The sequence below is a fragment of the Furipterus horrens genome, unplaced genomic scaffold (assembly GCF_987537825.1).
Source record: "Furipterus horrens unplaced genomic scaffold, mFurHor1.1.pri manual_scaffold_4, whole genome shotgun sequence".
Lineage (NCBI taxonomy): Eukaryota > Metazoa > Chordata > Mammalia > Chiroptera > Furipteridae > Furipterus > Furipterus horrens.
In genome coordinates, this window is record NW_028327174.1 from 155,739,483 (window position 1) to 155,760,041 (window position 20,559).

The window sequence follows — 20,559 nt, forward strand, 5'->3', positions numbered from 1 at the left end:
GTGGTTCCTTAGGGCCAAGATGTGACCAGGAGAAGGAATTAGAAGATGGTGGGTAATGTCTAAGGAGTTTCTTTTTTGGAAATAGTGAAAATGTTCTAAAATGAGTTGTGGTGCTGGTTATACAACTCTGTGGATATACTGAAAGCCATACTATAAATGGGTGAATTGTACAGCAGGTGAACTTCAGCGCATTTCTCAAGATCTCATGATGCCAGGAGCATTCTTGTTGGATTTTTAACAACACTGTCTTTTTCAGGGTGCGGAATACCACACTATTGTCATCTCCCTGTGAGTGGGACTGGCACCCCAGTTGTACCTCCTGGCACAGGTGTTCCACAAAACACAGACTCCCGCTGGCGGATAGCCTGCTTCACCAGGTACTTGCTTTCCCCCCACCTTTTTTTCTCTCTCATCAATCTAGTACCTATCTTTCCTCCACCAAAATTTGATGTAAATTATTTCATATCCTTGAGGTCATCAAAGCCATCATTTTCAATGTTTCTGATATTCTCTATCAGAATTGCTTAATATCAAAGAAGATGTATTTGTAACATCCTACTTACCAAAGATTGGAAACATCTTGCCTGCATTTATGGTCTGAATTGATAGGTATAACTTTGGGTGAATGTTGATTGAGGTTTCTCCTGGCTAAAGCATATAAGTTCAACTCCTGTGGTTTGGAATAATGCATACCGAGGTATTTTGGTGTCTGTGGTTATAGGCCATCCTGGTAGGTGACGTTCTTCTTATTATCTTTGAGGTAGCAGAAGTACGTAAAAGACAACAGTCATACTTCTAAAGATTAATTATGTACAAGCTTTTAGTGAAAGATTAAGTAAGAGTATTATCTATTTACTGATTCGATTTTAAGTACGAATTAAGTGAGATTTACAAGGTATTAAATTTTATTTTGACAGATGCTGGGTTGTATTTGTTCTTAGTTATGCTTTATAACCCCTGATTATAGACCAGTCTATGATGGCTAGCTGGAAAGCGGTTGGGATTTTTTTTAAATGTACTTGTTTTGTCATTCTTGTCTTAAGTCCCTGGTGAGGTGGATTCCAGCTACATGTCAGAGTTGGAGCTTAGAGGAGTGTGAATAGGACCCAGCCGTTCAAATTCCAGCGCTCATGCCTTCTCATTGTGTGATCTTGGGCACGTGTCTTAATTTCTTTGAGCCCCAGATCTTTCGTCTGTAAAAAAGAAGGTTTGTACATCCGGCCAAGATGTGGGCCTAGACAGACACACTGCGTCTCCCTCCACAACTAAGAGGGAATACAACTACCTCAAAACTAGAAACAACCAGAAGTTCCAGAAAATTGAGCTGCATGGAAGTCCAGCAAACAAAGATATAAAGAAGAAATACTCATCCAGACAGGTAGGAGGGGCAGAGCTGAGGCGGAGAGGACGTGGTGTGATGGCAGCAGCAGCAGCAGTGGCAGCGGCAAGACGGCAGAAAGCATAGTCAAACATTTAAAAAAGTTGAGAGGGACACCTGGGGAGCACTCCTAGCACCAGACCAGACCGTACAGCTCATGATTTCAGCGCCGGGGACAATAAAGCCTCATTGCTTCTGACTGTGCAGACCAGTAGGGGTTGGGGTGGAGGCAGAAACTGCCGGTCTCTCAGCAGAGTCCACTTGTTTAAAGGGCCCCTATGGTCCTAGAATGTCCGCAGACCCACCCACTCAGGGAACAATGGCCAGGGCAACAACTAGAGAGGTGCCAGGCACATACAGAAGTGGGAGAAGTGCCTGGAAAAGGGATGAGTGCTGAGCAAGCGGCATTGTTCCCTCTCAGACCCGTCCCCCATACACAGCGCCACAATGTGGTGAAGTGGGTCACCTTGTACTGAGGAATACCTAAGGCTCCGCCCCATACAGCGTAACAGGTGCGACAGCTCTACCTAAGGCACAGAGGCAAACAAACACAGGAACCTGTCTACATGAGAAGACAGAGAAGTATGGCCCAAAAGAGGGAACAGATCAAGGTCCCAGTGGGAGAACTAAGTGATGAGGAGATAGCCAACCCAACAAATGAGGAGAGAGCCAACCTAACAGATGGAGAGTTCAAAACACTGGTGATAAAGATGCTCACAAGCTTGACAGATATGCTTAAGTATGTCAGACGCATAAGGGAAGAAGTGAAGGCGATGCTAAGTGAAATGAAGGAAAATCCACACAAAACCAATGGTGAAGATAAGGAAACTGAGGTTCAAATCAATGATTTGGAACATAAGGAAGAAAAAAACAGTCAACCAGTACAGGAGGAGGAAGCAAAAATTGAAAAATATGAGGAGAGGCTTAGGAACCTCTGGGACAACTTTAAATGTGCCAACATCCGAAGCATAGGGGTGCCAGAAGGAGAAGAGGAAGAGCAAAAAATCGAGAGCTTATGTGAAAAAATAATGAAGGAAAACTTCCCAAATTTGGCAAAGGAAATAGACATACAAGTCCAGGAAGCGCAGAGAGTCCCAAACAAGCCTAGACCTAAAGAGGACCACACCAAGACACATCATAATTAAAATGCCAAAGGTTCAAGGTAAAGAGAGAATCTTAAAAGCAGCAAGAGGAAAGCAGAGAGTTACTTACAAAGGGATACCTTTAAGACTATTAGCTGATTTCTCAAAAGAAACTTTGCAGGCAAAAAGGGACTGGCAAGAAGTATTCCAAGTGATGAAAAGCAAGGACCTACAACCAAGACTACTCTATCCAGCAAAGCTATAATTTAGAATGGAAGGGCAGATAAAGTGCTTCCCCGACGAGGTAAAGCTAAATGAGTTCATCATCACAAAGCCATTATTATATGAAATGTTAAAGGGACTTATTTAAGAAAAAGAAGATCAACACTATGAACATTAAAATGACAACAAACTCGCAACTATCAACAACTGAATCTAAAAAATAAAAACAAAAACAAACTAAGCAAACAACCAGAACAGGAACAGAATCATAGGTATGGGGATCATTGCAGGGTTATCAGCTGGGAGGGATAAGAGGGAGAAATGGGGAAATGGTGCAGGGACTAAGAAGCATAATTGGTTGGTACAAAATAGACAAGGGGAAGTTAAGAATAATATAGGAAAGGGTGAAGCCAAAGAATTTATATGCATGACCCATGGACATGAACTAAGGGGGGTGGAATTGCTGGAGGGAAGGGGTGTACTGGGAAGAGGGGAGCTAAGGGAAAAGAAATTGGAACTACTGTAACAAAATAATCAATAAAGTATATTAAAAAAAAAAAAAGGTTCACATAAAGCTAAATGAATGAACATACAGCAAACCCTGGGCACTTACCAAGGCCTTTCTTGGAGTCTAGTTGTCCAAATGGGAACACTTGAAAGAAAGTCTTCAGTTTCTACTGATATGACAGGGCAGAGAAGTTTGTTTATGAGATGATCTATATGGAGCTCTCAAAGGTTCCAAACACAAGAAGACATATTTGCCTAGACTCCAGGTGTGGTTTTCCTAAAAGATTTCTAGGTAAGATATGTTGATTGGGTCAAATGAGTTAGAGGGACAGCATGGAATATGGCAAAATGGGGTCGAAGCTGACACTCTCAGCTGAAGGCAAGGCTTTTCTGACTCAAGCATAATCCCTCCTGATACATATCTCCCGGGTTCTCATTTCCGGTACTAGTGACCACATGCCCTTCCACATCAGTTTGGTTTCCCAAGTCAGTTGACTTATTCCAAAGCTCTTTCATGTGTCAACACTGAAGGCTGCCTTTCCGGGATGAATTAACCTCTGGCAAGCTTGGGTGGTGAGGATTTTTTCCAGAGCATTCCACATCACCCTAGTTTTAGATCCAGCAAATATGTGTTAGGAGCCTTTTATTTGCCAGGCACAGGTCAAGGTGCTTTCACCCATTTGACCCTTATTGTTTATCCTCAGAACAACCCTGAGAGGATTACCAGCTCCCTTTTGCAAATAAGGAAACTGAGATTCAATGATTTTAAAGGATTTTCCCAAGAATGCACAGCCCCTGACTTTCTAGTTCAGTGACATTCCCATAATACTAGCTGGTTACTGTGCTAACGCTACAGAGCTTGAAGACTGAACACCTAAACTCAGATAGTAAACAGGTTTTTCTCAAGGGCCAGTTCTGAGCAATTGGTAGTGGCTGCCTGGAGAAAGGATTCATAGGCCAAGTTTGTTGAGCAAGAATGTTGGGATCCATTAGCAATGTCTGGCATGGGTACAGGAGGGTGCCTTAGAACCTGCCCTTGACCTGAGGTTTCTGATCACCAGCCTCTACCTGTTCTGCCCCCCTTTTCAATCTTGGAGTCTGGAGAGCAGCATTTGCCTGGTGTTTGTGTCTTGATACTTCAGGGGGCTTTGTGATCACTTTTCTGTCATGGCAAAATCATCTTCACCTCTTTGCTTTCAGAAAGGATGCTAAGAGTTTGGACAGAGGCTCACTTCCTAGACATGGCTTCTCATTGTTAGGCCATTTAGGTACCTTAGAGTTATTACCATGTCATCACATAATATGGACTTAGAAAAAGTGAGTTGTAACTGAAAGCTTACAACTTTTACCCCTTTTGAGTGCCAACGTCGCTGTGAGCAATGCTACAAATTTTCCCAAAAGTGCCAGCGTTGTTCCCAGCGACTCTTTTTTCGATGGCTGTAAATGTAAATAACAATGGAATAATTTGTATTTTATGTTTTGTTCTCTTTTTTTGTACCTCAGGTTACATATTGGTATAATTTTTTTCTCATGTCGATCCAAATTTTGAATTATGCATGGCACTCAAAGGGTTACTTCTGGGCACCGGGAGCCCCTCTGCAGTCCTCTCTCCCTTAGGGCCTCCTTCCTCTCTAGCAATATACTTCAGGAGCTCACACCAGAAGCCAAAGCTCCTCATATTGAATTGGATAAACCCAGAACAGTACTTCTTAAACTTGAGCCACATCAGAATCACCTGGAGGGCTTATTAAAAAAAAAAACAGATTCCTGGGTCCCAGTCCAGAGTTCCTGCTTCAGTCCGTCTGAGGTGAGGTCCAGGAATCTGCATTTCTAACAAGTCCCCAACATGCTGATGCTTCTGGTGTCCAGACCACGCCTTGAGAACCACTAACCTTTAACAGCTGCGTTAGAGCAGGGGATTGTTTGTAGGTAGTGTGTGTGGCCAGTTTCCCTGCCTGTGGTGAAGGGATTCTTCTTCAACATTTAATGAACATCTCACACACCACTGCCTGAGGGAAATCTAGAGGAGTATAACAGCTTGTCCTGGGGGACATGAGACTCTAATTTGGAATCAGTAATTGCATTACTGTGTGAAAAGGGCTGCACTCCTTTCTACACAGTATATGAGGAAAGGGGTGCATGTGAGTAGCAGGCCTGAGGCAGTGAGGAAGTGGGGAGGCCTCCTGTGGGAGGTGATGTTTGAGAGGAAACTCGGGGGTGAAATGTTGTTGGCCAGGTGTGCAAAGAGGGGAGCAGCAGCTCGGGAGAAGAGACTGTACATCTGAGGGCCTAGAGATGCTGCACTAGGCTAGAAGAAAAGCTTTGTGTTTGTGGTGAGAATTCCATTGTAATTCCAGTAATAACAATGAAAACTTTATGTTTTTTATTTATTTATTTTTATTTCCACTCAAGGACATGCCCATTGATTTTAGAGAGAGGGGATGGGCAGGAGAGAGGGGGGGAGACAAACATCAATGTGAGAGAGAAACATACATCCCATATGCTCCCCGACCAGGGACCAAACCCACAGCCCAGGCATGTGCCCTGACTGGGGATTGAACCTTCAGCCTTTCACTTTATGGGATGACACCCAGCCAACTGAGCCACACCGGCCAGGGTGAAAGCTTTATGTTTATTTGGGTGCTAGTATAGTATAGTTGGCACTGTGCTAAACATTTTACCTGTATTGTTTATTAAATCTCATACCCACCTTCTGAGGGTATAAGTTCCAACTGTAATTCCAATTCGTACTTCTTTTCTAGGGCTGCAGTAAAAAAGTACCTCAAACTGGGTAGTTTAAACAATAGAAATTTACTGTCTCAGTTCTGGAGTCTAGAAGTCTGACATTAGCTGTTGGCAGAGTTGATTCCTTCTGGGGGTTGGGAGAAGGATGTGTTCCAGCCCTCTATCCTTGGCTTGTGACGGCTGTCTTCCCTCTGAGTGTCCCACTGGGTCTTAATTTCCACTTTGAGTGAAGACACCAGCCACACTGGACTAGGGACCACCCTAGATAACTTGGTTACCTCTGTACAGTAAAGACCCTATCTCCAAACGAGGTCACATTCTGAGGTGCTGGGGGTTAGGACTTCAACATACTAATTTTGAGGGATCATACAACTGTGGATAACACCATTTTGGAGATGAAGAAATGGAAGTTTGGAGAGTTTACAGAAGCTGCCCAAACCATACAGCCCTTAGGCCGAACCGTGTAAACTGGCCATTTTTATGGGTCAAAAACAGTCAAATAGTGGCAATGTCATAGCTTCAACCGAAGAAGTAGATGATCTGGGACTTGCTGAAACACAGTTCTGTCTGACTTCATAGGTGTGCTCTTTCACCCAGCGCTTTACTGGCTTCTAGCATCTTCTTCGTTTCTGTCATGTTTCCTCGTGGTTCACTGGGAAGAGCAGCGGTGTGGAGGTGGGGGACTAAGCTGCTGGCTAGCCTGTGACTTGGAGGTTCTTGAGTTTCTGAATAAGATACTCTTATATTACAGTTTTCTATCTTATATGTTTAAGAAGACTGTGGGAAATTATGAAGCGTTTAAAATTCATGAAAGAAATGGGCTGTATATTTTTGAGATGATGTGCCATTTTGCTATTAAAATGTTAAATACCTGTAAATATACAGGTTGTCTGAGTATAGATGTTCTATTCTTAATTTCCTTCTCAAACCAGCCTAAATGATACTTGTATTATAAGTACATTTGCTTGGGATTATTTTCAGCATTCAGGGATTTCAACGACTAAATTTTTAGCCAGGGGGATTTTAGACAAGTGGTTTTGTCAGGACCCACACAATAATTCCATGTTTTCCTCTCTAAGTATTTAAAATAAAAGAGCATTGCTTCAAATACTTGTCTATAAAGACTTTGTCATTTTAGCAATTCCAGCAGACTTTCATCATGAGAAATTTGCATACCATTTAAGTAGAAGAAAAATAAAACTAGAATGGGTTTATCCTTACTTGTGAATGTTTTTGTTATAGTCTAACATGTTTTCCAAACAAAAATTAGAGTGCATGGCTTACTCATGAAATCAACAAGACAAGTGTTGGCCACCAGGCCTATATCTGGAAATCTGAGATGTCTGAACATTTTAAGTATAGCACACACATGAGTAATACTCAAAAGCTAGCTTCTGAAACATAAATGTAATTATACTCCTGCATGTTGAAGACAATCCAGAACCTAAGAATTAAAAGCTGATGAGGGGATTGCAATTATTCCTTCTTATTTTCCTTTCCACTACCTCCCATTTTTCCCAACACCTTCTCCCTGACCTGTTCCAGTCACTTCAGAGTCCAGTAACTGGTTTCAGGGGCCTTGTGGGCCAGGCACTGCCCTACCCAAGGAAGTCTTCATGGTGCACTACTCTTCCCTGGCTGGGAGCTGCTGTCTCATTTGCAGTCAGCAGTCACAGTGCTGAGCGGCTGGCTGTTGGGCCCCTGGTGCTCTGGCTGGGGGGAAGCCTGGAGGCAGCTTATTGTATGAGTCCCATGTAACCTGATGAAATTGAGGTAAAGAATTTGCAACTAGCTTCTGGTTGGGAGGGGTGTCATCATTGGAGCCCTGATTTTGGTACATTATCACATTTTATCTGTTGAATTGTTGGTGACAGCAGTTTTCAATTCAGCCAAAAAATATTTTTCATCTTATATGCCCTATTTTTTTTTATTATGACTTCCAAAATTAAAATACACTTGGAAAAAATCTAGTTTTTAATTTGTTTTAAATTTTACTAAACTTTCTTTTAAATACTTTTCTAGCATACAACCTTTGTTATTAAAAGTTGCAGTGCTAAAGGGTCAGATACGTACATACAGAGATACACAAACACACAGAGATACAAATACTTTCAAATACATACAATTATGGAACTTAAAGGAATTATATATATTCATAGAAATAATCATATGTACATTAACCCAAAAAATTAAAAAGTATTCTCAAGTAAGAATAATTAGAGAATTTAACCAATACCAATACATGTCTTAGTTTTTATGAGTTAGACAATATTTACAAAAATAGTTAAAGTATGAATTATCAATGAAAATACACAGAGATATTCATTAACAAAACCCATGATACTATTTCTTAAGGTATTAATTTCATGTAGTTTTTTTTTCTTTTTTTAATTGCTTTTCTATTACAGTTGTTTCATTTTTTCCCCCCACTGCTCCCCCCTGCCCCACCTACCACCCCCTCTGCCACAGTCAGTCCCCTCACTGTTGTGCTGGAAACAGCCTAAGTGCCCATCTGTAGATGAGTGGATCAAAAAACTGTGGTACATTTTCATAAAGGAATTCTATGCAGCAGAAAGAAAGAAGGAACTTCTATCTTTTGCAAGAGCATGGATGGAACTGGAGAGTGTTATGCTAAGTGAAATAAGCCAGGCGGTGAAAGACAAATACCATATGATATCACCTAATACAGCCAAATTTTTTATTTGTTTACAGGTAATCTAGTTGTATAGTGAGATTAGACAAACCACCTTGGACAGGATTTCCCCACCTAATAATAATTATACTGATGTGTGAAATAATTATTGATTTTTGAGAACATGTAATTATTTTACCATTATTATTTGATATTGGTATTGTACTATAATTATTGGTATTCAAAAAATCAAAATAATTATATATGATCATTTTTACTTCAGATGTTAAGTATGGTTACTAAAATAACTCTTCCAACACACTTTCAAAGAGGCTTTATAGTATGTTAAAGTTAGATTTGTCTCTTCTGATGGCTTTAGTTCAGTAAAATACATACAATAAGAAAGAGGGATGCTTTCCAAAGATTGAGGACAAGAATCAAAGTACTTTATCAATTGGAAGATGGGTCCAGCAGAGACAGAGTTAGATCAAGGGGAGAGAAAATAGGTAAAAAATAGTGTAATTGGGAATAATAGGTAGGATTTCTTCCAAGAAATAATAGAAAAACACTTTATGTGATTTTAGTGTACAGGATGTAAATATCAGAGAGCTCTAGATCTCTTGGAAATAAATCTTGATGGGTTTGTTTAAAAACTTAGGTGATAACTTTAGAGGCAGGAAAAGCTGAAAGCCCCATACATTCCTGAAATCGAATGAAAGATTTCACTCTTGTGTTAATCTCAACCTCCCATTCCAAGTTAGCAAGGAATTTGATGTACCTTCTGTAAAACTGATTTTACTTCTTGTGGCTCCACAACTTGCGTGCTTCTCTAGGAGTGGTGTAAGTTAGTGTGATGCCATCTTGGCCTCCAAGTAACATAGCCAGGCAAGCTTTACCAGACACCATGGGACACAAACGCTCAGAGACCAAAATCAGCTGGCCCACTCACACCATTTATTCAGTTGTTTCAGCTTGAAAACACACAGCAAGAAGCAAGGGAAAAGAAATTAGAACACATTAATATAATTAGGTTGGGATACAAGTAGGGTACAAGGTCCACACTTGCGGAACCCTGTGCCTGCAATGTTCACATGTCCTGTGTCTCTGCGGTGTCTGCTTTCCCGATGATGGTGTGGTCACAAAGACCAGAGTTATTGTTGAACAAGGGTCTCGGCAGACAGAAGGTATCTGAAGCCAGCTTATGCAGGGCAAGAATGCCTGGACAATGCTGTAGCTCACCAGCAATCTGTATTTTATTTGTGTTTCAGCACAGAGGATATTTGGGGCTAGAATTGGACATACTGGGTGTCACCAGTGGGTGATCAAGTTAGAGATCAAGCTCTCAATCTGGAGGTAATATGAGCTGAGCTTTATATATTATTAATATTTTATTAAATAGAAAATGTTTTTCATTAACAATAAAAATTATAAGTTATATAGTATTTTATATTGCTGTATCTAAAATATAATAACGAAATGTTTATTAAATTAAATAGATTTTATTAAATATGATTACTATTTAAGATTTACTTTGTCCTTTCATCCCCTTCCATTAATAAGTAACCCTCTCATTTGTTTCATTCTTTTCATGTATATTTAACACACAGATGCTCCAGTTACTTTGTTTATCTTTAACACATCTTGCAGTTACTAACTTACTATCTACAATAGATACATCTTATAAATTGTGCCTGAGTCTCACAAGCTGCTTGCATCCTCATTATCACTGCAAAACAAACCTTAGGAGTTTCATCCATCTGATTTTTTTCTTGTCCTCTATACCAATTTTAAAAAGAACTTTAAATACAATAATTTATTTAGCGGGGTATAGTATTATATTTATACAGATGGAATATTATGCAGATAAAAATGATGATATAGCTCCCTATATTGCCATGAAAAAATAGTCAAGCAATACTCTTACGTAGAATAGCAGTTAGCAGAAGAGCATGCCCAGTATAGCCCAAGTGTATGGCATTGTATACTGATATCTACATGCTTACCTGTTCAGGGAGGTACCTGGAAGGACGCTTCTCCAGTTACTAACAGTAGTTTGCTCTGGATAGTGACATTTTGCTACATTTTTATGACCTACTGTGTGGTTTGGGTAAATAAACAAATACCATTTCTATAAAAATAATTGAAATTCAAATTATGTCTGTATATAAATATATATGTAAATAAACCTAATAAAAAGACTCATAGGACTAGATGTTTTCTTTTGTAAACCAAAGACAGCATTTTGCAAAGAGTTATTTTCTGACCTTCAAAATGGTTTACCTTCCTTCAAAATGGTAATCTTCCTTTGTTGTGTCAGAGAATCTTAACACTGTCCCTTTAGCAGAATTTCCCAAACCTCCCTCATAATGTGACTCATCTGAGGGTGAATGCTCAAAATATCAATTCCCCAGGTCCCTTTTAGACCCACTGAATCTGAATCTCAGGGGACAGGTCTTGGCTGCATCAGGCGATTCTTATCATCAGAGAAATTTAGGACTCTGTCCTATGGAAACAGAAATGCTACCAGTCACACTTTGCATTTTGATCAAATGCCTCCTGGAAGTGCCCTGTCCATGCCCAGCTTCCTTTGTTTTAAGAGGCCCTGCTAATTTGCATGGCTGCCCTGGAAAACTGTTTGCAGCAGTTTTCTAAGGCCCCTTTCAGGTCTGAGACTTCTTTGAAAATCAAGAGACTCTAAAGACTTTAATCTGCGTCCATCAGGGATACTGAATTCTCAGGGTTAGAGGATTCTGTTGATAATTTTTTTTTTAAAGCAATTCAGGGGTTGGCAGAGGCCCTGCTGGTGTACCTGAGGGCTGTGTGCCTTATGCAGGCGATCCCCTGGGCCTCTCTCACCTTAGAGTCCCTCCCATGCCTGTGAGAGGAGGGCCTTTTTACAAAGTGAAAGTGTGAACTTAATATGTTTAGTTTTAAAAATTACTTATTTAGGAAGAGGAAGCTCTGAAATCCAGGTAGACATCAGAATCACATTTGAATCAAGGGTTCTAATTTACTAGCTCATGGGCTGGAATCAAATAGCATTTGTGGCATTTACCTTTCTAAGGTCGCGGCTGGTGGCAGTGGGGGAGAGTTTCACAGGCATGATGCTGCAGCATTGTTCAAGTGCTGTGTCAGCAAAAACCCTCCTGAGTTCTGTTAAAAGGAGCCAAAGGCGGCCCTGGCCAGGCGGCTTGATTGGTTAGAGCATCATCCCAATATACCAAGGTTACGGGTTCGATCTCTGTCAGGGCACATACAAACATCAACCAATGTATGCATAAATAAGTGGAGCAACAAATCAATGTTTCTCCCCCTTCCTCTCTTTCTCTAAAAATCAATCAATAAAAAAATTTTTTTTAGAAAGGAGCCAAAGGGAAACAATAATAATAACAACAAAGCCCACCTCTCCCCCACTCCATGCAGTTGTCCCACTGCAGTAGAGGGACAAGAGGTCAGAGAGCAGTGGTGGATGGAAAGGGGCGTTAAATCCAACTGCGTCTGGCTTCTCACCCACCGTCTGCTCTGTGATGACCCCTCTGCTTTTCTTCTCAGAAAGCTTTTGGCACGTAACATTTATTTAATTGATCATTGTTTATCAGCATTTTTTTTTTTTAGTGGAGGGTTAAGAAGTGGCATCTGTCCCTGGAAGAGTGTGGACTTCATATAGTCTGCAGTGTAAGCAGTAGTAAAATTATAAAAGCTGTGGGAACACAGAGCACGGTGCCTCTGAGGACCTAAGGCAGCCTGCACAGTTCAGAGTTCTCTCCCTAGCAAGGTTTTGTCTAGATTGGACTGTGCTCCAAAGGATGCTTCTAGGATCACCAAGCTTGGAGTTGAATTATGATCTGCCATAGCTGACCTTGAGCTCTGCCTGGCAGCCTGAGCACTCCCAGACCAGCCCGACAAGTCCCCTCGGAGTCTGCACGTGGGCAGCCTGGTACCACGTGGCCAGTCCAAACAACTGCTGCTTCCAACCAGAACTCCCCGCACCACGAGTCCAGGGCCTCCTCAGACTCATGAGCCATCTAGCCCACAGCTGACTCTGAATTACACAGCTAATTTTTTGTCAGTTTTGTGGCCAGCTAAACCCATCATGTGCCCAGAAACACCATGGGGAGGATGCTGGGGGTTGGGGTTTGTGCCATCGGTAGGGAGAGGAGAGTGAACGGAAGGCATCATCCACTGAGAACTGAGATCTTTCTCTCCCTCTAGGTCTGATTACTTTGTTTTTATCACTTTTGCACTTGCTCTAACTTCTTTTCATTGTAGTGATAATAGCAGCCATGAAATGTATTACCAATAGTAGTCGTCGTCGGCAGCCGTCCGTCTCGAGAGACGATGGTGTAGCTTCTCAAGAGTCTATCTGCACCGCCGAGAATGGCTGTGCAGTCCGACTCGGGAGTGACACGGTATCTGTCTCCTCCCGTGTTGAATCGACATCTTGCGATGACGCTGAAGCTACAGAGCCTGGGCAGGGTGATATGGAGGGTCTGCTGTTGCCCATGCAGCAGACCCCCCCTCTCCTCGCAGCTGAAGGGTCCAAGGGAAAGACGGAGGCAATACAGCTTGGCTTCAGGTGCGCCGCAGGAGTTGCCGGTGTTGACTACAACGTCAAACCGCCTTAGGGACTCCGGCTCCGGATTTTCTGTCAGGGTTTACTCCCTTAGCCCTTCCCCTGAAGAGGTATGCCGCAAGGCAGCGGAGGTTTTTTGGAGTCAGAGTTTTCCTTCTCTGATGTACCCTGACTGGAAGATCGAACCAGCGACACTTAGCTCGCAGGCCAACGCTCAATCCACTGAGCTAAACCAGCCAGGGCAAGAATAAAAGTACAGAGTAGAAAATAGCAAGACAGGAAGAGAGAGAGGAAAGTTAGAGAGAAAGTAGAGAAGAGAAGGGTAGGAAAGAGAACGAAAGAAGAAGGGGAGGGAGAAGAGGGGAGACTGGATTAAAATTTTAAAAATATATATATTATTAAAAAATTAGAAGATTAAAACATGATATAAAATAGCAATATAGAGAGAAAGAGAGAATATATAGAGAGAGGAATAAGAGATGGGAAAGGGAGGCAAGAATAATTGAATGGAGAGGGAGCGGGGGGCAAAATAAAGAAAAATATTAATAAAATTAAAAGTACTTAGAAAGAAAGAAGGGAAGAAAGAAGAGGATGAGGGAGGGAAAGAACATGGGGAGGGAAGGAAATCAAGAGGAAGAGGAGATATTAGGGAGGGAAAACTGAAATTGAAGAGTTGACAAAAGATAGAATGAAGGAGAGAAATACAAGAGGGAGAGAAAGGAGAGGGGGATAGGGAGGAAAGAGAGAAGGGGTAAGAAGGGGAGGGTGAAGGGGGAGGGGAATAGATTATAATTAAAATTTAAATATTAAAAGATTAGAATATAAAGTAGAATAGGGAGAAAGAAAGAAAGAGAGTCCAATAGTAGTAATAATAATAATAAAGCTAAAAGGGAGAGATGTGGGTAATAGACTCCTGGGCTTGTTTGGGATACTCTCCCTTTCTGCTGTAGTTCCTCTCTAGGTTTCTCGTACCCTCAGCAGACCGCCATCTTTTCACACCTTTGCACTGTGCTCTCAAATGATTTTTTTCACAGTAAGCAAAACACTCAGCTGGACTCCATGTCTTTGCTTCAACTTCAACTTGACTCTCTCCTGAGGGCATTGCTTCCTGGTAGCTCCCTCAAAGGTGCTTCCTACTTCAGATGGAAAGAGAAACCTAAGCAGGAGCTGGCTCTGTGGTCCAGGCAGAGAAGCTTGAACAAAGGCACTAGGGCAGAAATGAGCTTGGCAGGGTCTCAACAGCAACAGCCACAAAGAAAGGCCAGTGTGGCTCCAGGAAGCAAGCTTGGGAGAGTGGAGGATGGGTTGAGGATGGGGAAGGTAGCAAGGTCAGCTCATGCAGGATTTAGAGGCAGTCTTAGCACAGGCGGCTGTAACAAAATACCACAGCCTGGGTGGCTTAAACAACAGACATCCCTCCCACCCCCCACCACAGTTGTGGAGGCTGAGAAGTCCAAGATCAAGGTGTTGGTTCTTTTTGAGGGCCCTCTTCCTGGCTTGTAGACAGCTGCCTTCCTGGTGTGTGCTCACTCACATGGCCTTTCTCAGGTGCATACACATGGAGTTCAACTTTGAAGGTGAGCAAGGGTATTATTAAATAACTACAAGTGAAGGTATGAGGGAGGGGCAGAGCAGAAGTTTTTGTTTTTATTTATATTTATTTAAAATATTCTTATTTATTTTACTTTTAGAGGGGAAGGGAGGGAGAAAGAGAGGAAGAGAAACATCTACCTGTGGTTGCCTCTCGCACACCCCCATCTGGGGACCTGGCCTGCAGCCTCGGCATGTGCCCTGACTGGGAATCGAACCCGCGACCCTTTTGTTCGCAGGCTGGTGCTCAATTCACTGGGCCACACCAACCAGGGCTGTTTTTATTTTTTTATGAGATTTTATTTTTTTATCCTCACCCAAGGACATGCTTATTAAGTTTAGAGAGAGGGGAAGGGAGGGAAAGAGAGAGGAAGAGAAATATTGATGCGAGAGAGAAACATTCATTGGTTGCCTCTCATATGTGCCCCGACTAAGAACTAAACTCACAACCTAGGCATGTGCCCTGACTGGGAATTAAACCTACAACCTTTTAGTTTATGAGATGATGCTTCAACCAACTGAGCACGCTGGCCAGGGCAGAGCAGAAATTTTGATATCTCTCTCCTGGATGTTATTTTATAGGGTCTGAGGGTTGGCTGGCTGCTTGTGGAAGGAGTCCTTTAAGTGCATATACTGGGTTATTGATATGGTTGTTTGGACTGAGAAGGGTGAGAGGGGTCAGGAGAGAAGAGGCTGCTACTGGGAAGGTGAGGAAATGCCAGGCCTTTTCTCTGGAGAAATGTCCCTCCCTTGGGCAGTTTTAGCTGCTGCCTCAGCACTGTAGTCATACCTGTACTTGCACAGTTCTTGTGCCTTGTCATCAAGTCTTTACATGTCTTTGTCTTTCTCGCACTGTGAGCAAGCCCCCCTTCATTATATATTGCCTTTTTCTTCTCTATACCCACCCCAGGGTACGTGGTAGGCATTCAAGAAATGTTTGTTGAAGGAGAGTGAGTGTCTTTATAACTCCAGTCTGCTCTTCAGCGTACAAAGCCAACTAAATGACTCAGTTAACCTGTAAACTTTTCAATGTCAGACTACTTTGCTCTCATTTAGTGAGACTTTATAATCATATTGCAAATATATGTGTGTGTGTGTGTGTGTGTGTGTGTGTGTGTGAATATGAGGTCTGTCTGGAAATGTCCAGCCATTGTTAATATAACGAGAATGGTTTGTGTGACATTGATATAACCTGGCAGCCAAGGAGAATGGACTGGGATGCACATGCGTGAACAATGATGCCTTCACTGTACTAGTCAGTGGGGACAGTAGATGCCATTGAATGAGCATGTGTACTGTGTGGCTGTTGCATTCAAAATGACTGAGTGGCTCGATAGAGCAGTGAATGTGCAACCAGTTTTGCATTAAGCTTGAACATTCGCCGTGGAAACTATTTGGATGATTCAGAAGGCCTTAGCTATGGGCAACGGATGATTGTCAGGTTCATCACAACAATGCACTTGCTCATGCATCATGTCTCATGCAGAGGTTTTCTGGGAAACATCAAATCACCCAGGTGACTCAGCTACAGCCCAGATTTGGCACCCTGCGACTTTTGGCTTTTCCCAAAACTAAAATTACCTTTGAAAGAAGAGATTTGAGACCACTGACGAGATTCAGGAAAATACAATGCGGCAGCTGATGGCGATTGGGAGAACTGTGTGAGGTCTCAAGGTGCCTACTTTGAAGGGGACTGAGACCTCATTGTCCTGTGTTCACTGTTTCTTGTATCTTGTATCTTCTTCGCTAAATGTCTCTATTTTCATATTACGTGCCTGGAGACCTTCTGGACAGACCCTGTATATACAGATATGTGTATGTATATATGTGTATGTGTCCCCAAATCTTAATGTTCTTGAGAAAATCTGCTTAAAAGTAGTTGATTACATTTGAGGTCTTCTGACCAAATTGTTTGAGAGAACTATACATTGTAATACATGCCAAAAAGTGTTGAAAAATTATTTATTCCACAAAAAACTACAATTTAAAAACAAAATGCATACAATTCTATCCTTTCATCAAATTATCTTGCTACATACTTTCCAAATATTTTATATAGTTATCAACATTGCCATGATAGGGTAGAAAAGATTTGTGTTTTTTTTCATTATCATATCATACTCCTTGTTGCTGTATTAGAATTTTAAATGATGGCTTGCTATGCCAATTCAGTTGACTTGCTGTCATTTTATAGCTCTTCGTCACTGGACCTTGATGGTTTCCATCCTGCATTCTTATAAGTAGGCATAGAGTGAAGTGCTGCCTCACTTCCCAGTCGCCCACTGTCATTTAACCTCTAGTCCCCTGTCCCTTGAAACAGCCCTAGCCGAGATGAGCAGTTGTTCTTTTCTTGTTAGCATCTTCTGTTCTGTTTTTAACTGATTGCAGAGTTACTTTGATGTGGGCTATTCTTCCCTCCTTGGAATTCATTCTTTCCTTGATTTTTTTGGACACTTGGCTCCAGTGGTTTTTTTCTCCCCTTTCTGGAAGTTTCTCTTTGGTGTCTGTCCAGGGGACTTGAGTTTGCTCCCTAAATGTTGGCATCCCCAGGGACGCATCCTATCCTTAATCCTCTCCAGCTTCAGTCTACAGGGTGTCTCTGAATACGGGCATACCTTGTTTTATTGCCCTTCACTTTATTGTGCTTCACAGATGTGTTTGTAAAAATTCAAGGCGAGATCCTCCATCAGCAAAAGGATTATGACTTGCTTTATTGCAGTACTCATTTTATTGTTGTGGTCTGGAACCGAACCTGCAATATCTCCAAGGTGTGTCTGTGGTTTCATTCCCTCCTATGACTTCAGCTTTCTTTCTCTCTTTCTTTAAAAAAACTTTTTATTGAATTTATTAAGGTACCATTGACCAATAAAATCATATAGATCTCACACATATAATTCTATAACACATCATATGTACACTGCATTGTGCATTCACCACCCAAGGTGAAGTCTCCCCCCATCACCACTTATCTTCCGTTTACGCTCTTCCACCTGCCCCCACACCACCACCCCCTGCAATCACCATATTGTTGTCTGTGTATGTGAGTTTGTTTGCTTAATACCTTTACCTTTTTCACCCAGTCCCCTGAACCCCCTCCCTTCTGACAGCTATCAGTCCGTTCTCTGTATCTATTAGTCTGTTTCTGTTTTGTTTGTTTATTTTGTTCATTGAATTCCACATAGAAGTGAAGTCATATGGTACTTGTCTTTCTCTGACTGGCTTATTTCACTTAGCGTAATGCTCTCCAGGTCTGTCCATGTTGTCACAAATGGTAAGATTTCCTTCTGTTTTATAGCCGGGTATATTCCAATGTGTAAATGTACCACAGCTTTTTTATCCACTCATCTACTGATGGGCACTTGGGCTACTTCCAAATCTTGGCTATTGTAAATAATACTGCAATAAACATGGAGGTGCATATATTCTTTCAAATTAGCGTTTTGGATTTCTTTGGCTATATTCCTAGAAGTGGAATTGCCAGGTCATAAGGCAGTTACATTTTAAATTTTTTGAGGAAACTCCATACTGTTTTCCCCAGGAGCTGCACCAGTCTGCATTCCCATTAACAGTGCATGAGGGTTCCCTTTTTTTCACATCCTTGCCAACCCTTATTATTTGTGGATTTATTGATGATAGTTATTCTGACAGGTGTTAGATGATATCACATTGTGGTTTTAATTTGCAATCTCTGATGATTAGTGACATTGAACATCTTTTCATATGTCCATTGGCCATCTATATGGTCCTTTGTCAATTTTTTAATTGGATTGGGGGTTTTTTGGTGTTGAGTTTTATAAGTTATTTATAAATTTTTGCTATTAACCCCTTATCAGATGTATCACTGGTGAATATGTTTTCCCATTCAGTGGGCTATCTTTTCATTTTGTTGATGGTCTCCTTTGCTGTGTAAACACTTTTTAATTTGATGTAGTCCTATTTGTTTATGTTTTCTTTTGTTTCCCTTGCCTGAAGAGATATATCAGGAAAAAATATTGCTATAAGAAATGTCCAAGATTTTAATGCCTGTGTTTTCTTCTAGGGTTTTTATGGTTTTGAGTCTTACATTTAAGTCTAATCCATTTTGAGTTTATTCCTGTGCATAGTGTAAGAAGATGGTCTAGTTTCATTCTTTTGCAAATGTTTGTCCAGTTTTCCCAACAGTATTTATTGAATAGGCTGTCTTTACCCCATTGTATGTTCTTGTCTCCTTTGTCAAATATTGATTAACTATAAAAGGATGGGTTTATTTCTGGGCTCACTATCCTGTTCTATTGATCCTTTGTCTGCTTTTATGACAGGGTCATGCTTTTTTGATTACAGTGGCCTTGCATTATAGTTTGATATCAGGTAGTGTGATTCCTCCAACTTTGTCCTTCTTTCTCAACATTGCTGTTGCTATTCGGGATATTTTTTGTAATTCCATATGAATTTTTGGATTATTTGTTCTAGTTCTGTGAGACTTCAGCTTTCTTGACCTATTGATAATTCCCAAATCTGTTCCTCTATCCCAAATCTCTCTATCCAAATACTCATCAATGCCTAGCACATTGTAGCCACTTGAACATCTCTGCTTGGAGGACCCATAGCCCTGGATACTCAGTCAGTCCTTAATTAAATTCTTCATTCTTCCTCAAGCCCTTTCCAAGATCTCCCACTCCTGCATTCTCTATGTTGATAAAAAGGCACTATCATCTACCTAGTTAAGCTAGAAACCCGAGAGTTACCTCACACTCACTTCTTTCTTCCTTGTCTCATTTCTATTCAGGCAGTTATCTGGTCAGCTGATTATACTTCCTTAATCTCTGTTGAATTGGCTCCCTTTTGTCTAACACTGACTAATACATCACATCATCTCTTACCTGCATTCCCACAGTAATGCTTTTTTTTTTTTTTGCTGGTCTTGTCATTCTTACTGACACCCTCCCCACAGCTCCCATTTGACAAATCCATCTTCCAAGAAGCTGACAGTGATCTGTATAAAATACCAGTCTAGTCTCATTTCTGTTTTGTTCACAGTAAAACACAGGCCCTGCATGCCTGGGTAACCTCACGTCTTGGCAGCTCAAGAGCAAGTCCATGTTCTCTTCATGCCTGTTTCTTCACTTGTTATTTAATCCCTTTGCCTAGAAAGCTTTTCCCACTCTTTTTGTCTCACAAACTCATTCATGCCCATCCTTTGGACTATGTAAGTAACCCCATCTCTAGAAAGCCTTCTCTAAACCCCATCCTCTTAGTCTGGGTGAGAAACCTCTTCTGAAAGCCCTCAGACCACCGTAAGCCTGCCAGAAATGTCAACACTTAAACAGTTCTTTCCTTCTTTCCTTCCTTCCTTCCTTCCTTCTTCCTTTCTTCCTGTTTCTTGTTACTTACTGATTGTCTACTGCAAAGACTGAGCTCCCACAGTGAGAGCCTAAGTCTTTTATCAGGAGGTTCTGGCTTGACAGGTGTTCAGTAATTTCTTGTTGGTTAGAAGTCTTTAGAGAAACAAATTCTAAGAGTGGGGTTTAAACTTAAGTGCAACTCCACATGTGAAAAATATGGACTATAAATTGCATCTCCAAAGAGTTGTATTGATTTATACTGCCACTAGCAATGCTACTTGATCAATTGAATTGTATGTTTTCAACAACGATCTGAATTAGAACTATTTATTGTGCCAGAACATTGGTATTTCTAGTATATGAGTAGTTCATCATTCGGAGCAGTGTCGTTCATTAGGACTTTCTGCGATGATCGAGTATTATGTATGTACATGTCCAATATGCTTACCATTAGCTGCATGTGGCTCCTGACTGACTGCTGGAAGTATGACCAGTGTGATTAAGAAACC

The 20,559-nt window shown here is 41.3% G+C and overlaps 1 protein-coding gene across 2 annotated transcripts in view; it reads left to right on the plus strand.

The window, feature by feature from the left end:
- The first annotated feature begins 311 nt into the window (after positions 1-311).
- Positions 312-20,559, plus strand: part of TJP2 (tight junction protein 2) — a 94,816-nt gene continuing 74,568 nt past the window's right edge. The window contains exons 1-2 of one of the 2 annotated variants that reach the window (XM_090274154.1): positions 312-377; positions 9,835-9,919. The gene's annotated coding sequence lies outside the window, so the exon portion shown is untranslated. The remainder of the gene's footprint in view (positions 378-9,834; positions 9,920-20,559) is intronic. The other variant, XM_090274155.1, reaches the window with a different exon arrangement.